This window comes from Hyaena hyaena, unplaced genomic scaffold (assembly GCF_003009895.1).
Source record: "Hyaena hyaena isolate Hyena2069 unplaced genomic scaffold, ASM300989v1 scaffold_539, whole genome shotgun sequence".
NCBI classification, from domain to species: Eukaryota; Metazoa; Chordata; class Mammalia; order Carnivora; family Hyaenidae; genus Hyaena; species Hyaena hyaena.
In genome coordinates this window covers 446,039-453,069 of record NW_024081169.1, presented here as the reverse complement: position 1 = coordinate 453,069, position 7,031 = coordinate 446,039, and the positions used below count along the sequence as shown (strand labels likewise).

Here is a 7,031-nt window from a genome sequence, read left to right as displayed (position 1 = left end):
CCTAAGCTGAAGTTTTTAGAATTAGATCCCCGCCACCAAGCACATATCTTCATGTACTCATACCACTAGGCTTTTGCACATGTTATTATTCCTAATTCCATGAATTGCTTCCATTCCTTTTAGGGCTGGAAAATTCCTGATAATGTTTTGAAATCAGATCAAATGACATCTTCTCTATGAAGGCTTCTTCTGATTCATTTTTAATCATTTTCTATTTTATCAACCTGACATTGTTTATATCTATCTATCTATTATAATTGTTACAGCTTATTTAAATTACTTATTAACATGTCCATCTCCCCACTAAACTCTGTAGTCATTGATGCTAGGTCCCATATCATCTTTTGTCTTATGTTCTTAGTACCAGGCACATACATTTTCTCTGTGAGTGATCATCTCAATAGATGCAGAAAAGGTATTTGACAACATTCAACATCCACTCATGATAAGAAAAAAATCTTTAATGTGACAAAGAAATATACATCAACAACACACAGAATGGTGAAATTATTTTAATTATGTGTAAATTAAAAGTTTCTCCTTTGAGGGAAATACCAGGCAAGATGTCCAACAATTTCTATCTTCTACTTTCTCCTCACCTTGCATTAGAGGTCTTAACCAGTACAATAAGTCAGGAAAAAGAAGTAATAGCTAAAAGGATTGATTAAAAAAAGAAAGAAAGAAAAGAGAAAATCAAAATTCATTATTGGAAGATGACGTGATTATATATGCAGAAAGACCAAAATTATCTACAGATAATTATATTTAATAAGAATTTAGAAAAGGGGCTCCTGGGTGGCTCAGTCGGTTGGGCGTCTGTCTTTGACCTAGGTCATGATCTCACCATTCCTGAGTTTAAGCCCAGTGTCGGGCTCTTTGCTGACCGCTCAGAGCCTGGAGCCTGTTTTGGATTCTGGGTCTCCTTCTCTCTCTCTCTACCCCTCCCCCGCAAAAAAATAAACATTTAAAAAAATTTAGAAAAGTTACTGAATATAAAATCAATTTACAAAAATTCTTTTTACTTCTATATACTAGCCACAAATAGTTAAAAGTAAAAACATAAAAAGAATACCATTTTTAATAGCATTTTAAAAACTAAATACTTTGGAATATATCTAACAAAAGATGTGCTAGAATTCTGAAGAGAAAATTATAACATTTCATTGATAGACATTAAAGAAGCCTAAATAAATGAAGAAATATATGTAGTTTGTGATTTGTAAAACTTGATATCACAAAGATGTCAGATATCCCAAACTACTTTACAGCTTTAATCAAATTCCAAACAGGTTTTTGCATATGTATGTGTATATGTGCACTCAACACGCCTAGGTGTGTGTGTGTGTGTGTGTGTGTGTGATTTGACAATTGATTCATAAATTGTGAAGGGCCAAGAGTAAACAAGACACTCATAAAGAAGGACAAAGAGGGTGCACTTTTCTACCAGATGGCCAAGGTTTATTACAAAGCTAGTAATTAAGGAATGTTACTCAAGCAAGATTAGTACGCCCAATGGAAAAGGAAAGAGAGCCCCTAAAGTATCATTCATATATAAGAATTTGATGTGTGACTGAAGAGCAATGGGGAAAGTACAGTTTTTTCATAAATGGTGCTGGGGCAATTCAATACGCATATGGTGACGGAGCAATAGGAAAATGAAACTGGATCACTCCCTCACACAATAGCAAAGAGTCAATCTATAAACCTCAATGTAACAGGCAAAATGTCTCAGCTTTTAGAAAACAATATAGGAAACTATCTGGTCTCCATAATGAGAAATATTCATTAAACACGACACAAACACAATGATAAAAGGAAAAGATTAATAAATTGACTACATTTAACTTACGAATGTTGTTCATCAATAAAAACCATAAGGAAAGGGAAAGAACAAATCACAGAATTGGAGGAGACATTTGCAGCACATACAACTAACAAATGAATAGTATCCAGAATACAAAAGGGATTCCTACAAATAGATAAGTAAAAGACAAACAAAATCTATCTAGCAGAGATACAGCCAAAAGGCTTGAAGACACAAATAACAAAAGAGGATATTTTAATTGCTTTATTTGCATATTCTTGGGCCCTCAACTTTAAGGAAATGCAGATTAAAACCACAATGAAATTTCACCCCCAGGTTCATAGATTTCACGTGTGGCATTCATAATGTCAGGTGTGGCAAGAATCTGGAGCCCTTGGAATTCCCACAGTTAGTGAGAGTATGATTAGTGCAAATGCTTCTGAAAGTTGCTGTTAAGTTTGAAGTTACACATATCCCATGACACAGAATTCTACTTCTGGGCATCGAGCTAGAGAAACTCCTGCCCTTGTCAACCATAATACATGTACAAGAATGTTCATAGCAACATGGTTCATATTTGCCCCAAAGTAAAGATAACTCACTTGTCCATCAATAGTAGAAAGGGTAAACAGATTGTGTTACATTCATACAAGGGAATATTACACAGCAAAAAAAAAATATATATATATACATATATGCAGACAAACCTAAAAAAGTCAGACACAAAAGAATATAGTATCATAACACTTATGTAACCTTTAAAACAGAACAGAATAAATCCTAAACTATATTAATAAGAAACATATTTATAGGTGGTAAAACTGTGAAGAAAAACATGGACTGTTTTGAAGGCTGGTAATATGCTATTTCTTAGTCTGAGCAGAGGTTTCCATTACTTCCTTATTTTTATACAGAACATTTAAGTTCTGTGTATGTTTCTACATACGTATGACATTCTAAAACTTGATAAAGGCTTTAACAAACAATTATGCAAGCTCAGCTAAACAATACTCTTATTAAATTCTGCTTTACTTCATAGAAAACATGACTAAGAACAAAGTTTTCCCCTTTGCATCATGTGTTATTCTGTGATCAACATTGAACTTCATAGACAGGAGTCACCCGTGAGGCTGACTGATTTAACCATAAGGCCTAGAATATTTAGATTCTCAAAGAATCCAAATCTACCTCCAGGTCTATGGCCATACCGTCCTGACCACACCAATCTCAGAAGCTGAGCAGAGTCAGAGCTGGTTAGTACATGGGATGTGAAACTACCTAGGAATGCTGGGTGCTACAGTTGAAAAAAAGAATCTATCTCCAATAAATAAGAAATGATAGGAATGTTGCTTCCAGAAATATCTGACATTGAACCGGTTTCTCAGTATTTTAATTTATAGTTGGACATTTTTTACATTTATTTTATTTTGAGAGAGAGAGAGTGCATCTGTGCATGTGAGTGGGAGAGGGGCAAAGAGAGAGTGAGAGAGTGAGAGAGAATCTCAAGCAGGCTCCATGCTGTCAGCACAGAGCCTGATGCAGGGCTTGATCCCATGACTCTGGGATCATGACCTAAGCCGAAATCAAGAGTCAGAGGTGTAACTTACAGAGTCACCCAAGCGCCCCTGCTTTGCAATTTTTAATAGAAAATTTAGATTGTTTTAGTCTTAATTCTTCAAATAAGGAACTTGTCTTTACATAATAATAATAATAGTGATCACATATAACTGCCTGGGTTTTAACTGATAATTAAAAGTGTATCGTGCCCTTGCTATGCTCTGGCACATCTTCTATGCGATCTGATCCAATGTCCACTGCAATCCTAAAGTGCTCGTAGGCTTATGGTTGTTTTGCAGATGACGTTCAGACAGGTTAGGTAATTTGTAAATATGGTTAATAATCTAATGATTCTTAGCTAGGATTTGAAAGCAGATCTCTTTTACTTTCAACATTAAATGCTTCCTGCTATACTACATTGTTTTCCCTGAAGAACTAGAGGGATGCCAGGCTAAACGTATTAGATAAAATAGCGGCTTCACTGAATATCTACCAAGTCCCCAGCACAGTGGTGAATACTGTAGAAAATGCAAAAGGCCTAGTTGAGAGTGTTGAAGGGGTGCAAGACATAATCCCATGCCTTAAAGAACATGATATCCCTTCAAGCCTGAGACGCTAGGATTCAAGCCAACTGAGAAGGCAGTGACCACACATTCAACAGCGAAAGAACATGTCAAACACCATGCACTTAAGATCAAAGCTGTGTGATACAGAAGCAGTAGATCCTGCCTTCCTCTTTGTATTTCTTTTAACTTTTAAACTCTTGAGATTCGTATCTGTGACTGACTTCCATTATGTAGCTTGGCCATAAACTTTGAATAACCATCACCTCATTCATTTGGTCTCACAACAGAACATTGGGCTTCAGCTATTTCTACTCTCGTGATTAGATCCAATAGTGTCCAACAGAGCAGTGGGCTGAGAGTGGCTGGGGATAATGAAGACCTTCCCTTGACTAAGGACTGAAACAGTGGTTCATAATCAGGGGCAACCCGCTGACCACCACCAATGGATCTGAGGAATGCTACTGAATATCCCTCAAGGCACAGGGTAATACCTCCCTCCTCAGCCCCAACAACAAAGAACTATCTGGATCAAACTGCCAATAGAACAAGCTTGAGAAACCCTGGGCCTAAAAGAACCTTAAGAGAAACAGAACAGAAGAGACTTTGGGAAGGTGCCTGGTGATTACAAAATTTTTCAATCAGCAGAAAGCAAAAGCATACACACATACAATCGGTTAGAGGAGATGATGGAAGATCTCAATTTATAATAGCAACCAAAAAAATTTACCATGGAACAGGCATGATTTATAAAAGTTCAAATATAACTTTTAAGTAAAAATTTAAATAAAACTTTAAAATGAGCCCACACAGAGAAATGCACATGACAAACAAACAAAGCATACCATACTGTTGGAGAGGAGCAAGCAATATAGTAAAGATGCCTATATTCCCTAAATCTATAAATGTAACATACCCTGATTTTTTAAATGCCAAATGATTTTTATGAACTAGAAACCTGATTCTAAAATTCATCTGGAAGAAAACAACAACAAGGAAAACAAGAAAATTATGAAAGACAAGAGTAATAAGGGGAATTATTTCTGTGAAACAATCAATTTTTTGGTGCATTCTTTTATAAACTTTTTTTTTTTTACAAATAATCAACGAAACATTTATTTTATTTTATTTTATTTTACAAATAGTTTATTGTCAAATTAGTTTCCACATAACACCCAGTGCTCATCCCCACAAGTGCCCTCCTCCATGCCCATCCACCCTCCCCCCCTCATCCATCAGTCCTCAGTTTTTGTCAGCATTCAAGAGTCTCTCATGGTTTGCCTCTCTCCCTTTCCCCCACCATTTCCGCCCTTCTTCTCCCCCTTGTTCCTCCGTCAAGTTCCTCCTAATCCTCCTATACGTGCAGACATATGATATTTGTCCTTCTCTGCCTGACTTATTTCGCTCAGCATAACACCCTCAAGGTCCATCCATGTTGCTACACATGGCCAGATTTCATTGTTTCTCATTGCCATGTAGTATTCCATCGTATAGATAAACCACATCTTCTTGATCCATTCGTCCATTGATGGACACTTAGGCTAAAGCCAGTTTATTATGCAATCTGTAACAGAAGGAAGAAGGAAGACATGATCTTTCTAATCCCACCACTCAGAACTCAATAACTAAATGTCTTGTTGGGTGGAATTTTAGTCTTTGTTTTTTTTTTTTAAATATAATTTACTGTCAAATTGGCTTCCATACAACACCTAGTGCTCATCCCAAGTGCCCTCCTCAATGCCCATCACCCACTTTCCCCTTTCCCCCATCCAGTCTTTTTTAAAAAACAACAAATCCATTTTTGAAGCTACAGCCAGTTAAAATGTGATACTGGCATGACAGGTAACTGAAACAGATTAGGAATTTCAAAAAGAGGTACAAATGCAATGGAGAGTTTATATATCTTATTTTATTTTTAAAATATTTATTGTCAAGTTGGTTTCCATATAACACCCAGTGCACATCCCCACAAGTGCCCTCCTCCATGCGCATCACCCTCCTACCCCTCCCTCACCCCATCTGCCCTCAGTTTGTTCTTGACATTCAAGAGTCTCTCATGGTTTGCCTCTCTCCCTCTCCCCCGCTATTTCCCCCCTTCTTCTCCCCCACAGTCCTCCGTTAAGCTCCTCCTAATCCTCCTATACGTGCAAACATATGGTAGCTGTCCTTCTCTGCCTGACTTATTTCACTCAGCATAACACCCTCAAGGTCCATCCATGTTGCTACACATGGCCAGATTTCATTCTTTCTCGTTGCCATGTAGTATTCCATTGTATAGATAAACCACATCTTCTTGATCCATTCATCAGTTAATGCACACTTAGGCTCTTTCCATGTTTTGGCTATTGTGGAGAGTGCTACTATGAACATTGGGGTACATGTGCCCCTATGCATCAGCACTCCTGTATCCCTTGGGTAAATTCCTAGCAGTGCTAGTGCTGGGTCATAGGGGAGTTCTATTGTTAATTTTTTGAGGAATCTCCAAACTGTTTTCCAGAGGGGCTGCACCAGTTTACATTCCCACCAACGGTGTAGGAGGGTGCCCATTTCTCCACAGAGAGTTTATATATTTTAGAGGTAGCATTTCCAATCTATGGATAAGAGATAGATTATTCAATAAATGATATTGGGACAACCAGGTAGCCATCTTTAAAAATATAAAATTTGATTTACCTGTCATTTATATGAATACTAGAAGAAACTATGAGTTTTTCATAATTTTTTAAAATTGATTTTTCATTTTTTTTAGAGAAAGAGAGTATGAGTGGGGGAGAGCAGTAAAGAGAGAGAGAGAGAGAGAGAGAATCCTAAGTGGGCTTCGTGCTGACATGGGGCTCGATCCCATGACCCTGGAATCACAACCTGAGCCAAAAATAAAATCAGGCACTCAACTGACTGAGTCACCAGGTGCTTCAAAACCATGGGATTTTTAAAAAGCAATCCCAAAGTGGAAAAAACTTTTCTAAATATGTTACAAAACCAAAACCCAGGAATCATGAAATGAAAGGTGAATATATTTATCTATGTAAATAGAAAAGAATGACAAACAGGAAAATATATCTGCAGCTTAAATCACAGGGAGCTAATCTCCGTAATATATAAAAAGC

General features: G+C 37.0%; 1 long non-coding RNA gene across 2 annotated transcripts in view; it reads right to left on the bottom strand.

Moving 5' to 3' along the window:
- Positions 1-5,401: 5,401 nt before the first annotated feature.
- LOC120247653 overlaps positions 5,402-7,031 on the bottom strand; it is a 35,558-nt gene continuing 33,928 nt past the window's right edge. For both annotated transcript variants that reach the window (XR_005532375.1, XR_005532374.1), the window contains exon 3: positions 5,402-5,488. This is a non-coding gene — a long non-coding RNA (uncharacterized LOC120247653). The remainder of the gene's footprint in view (positions 5,489-7,031) is intronic.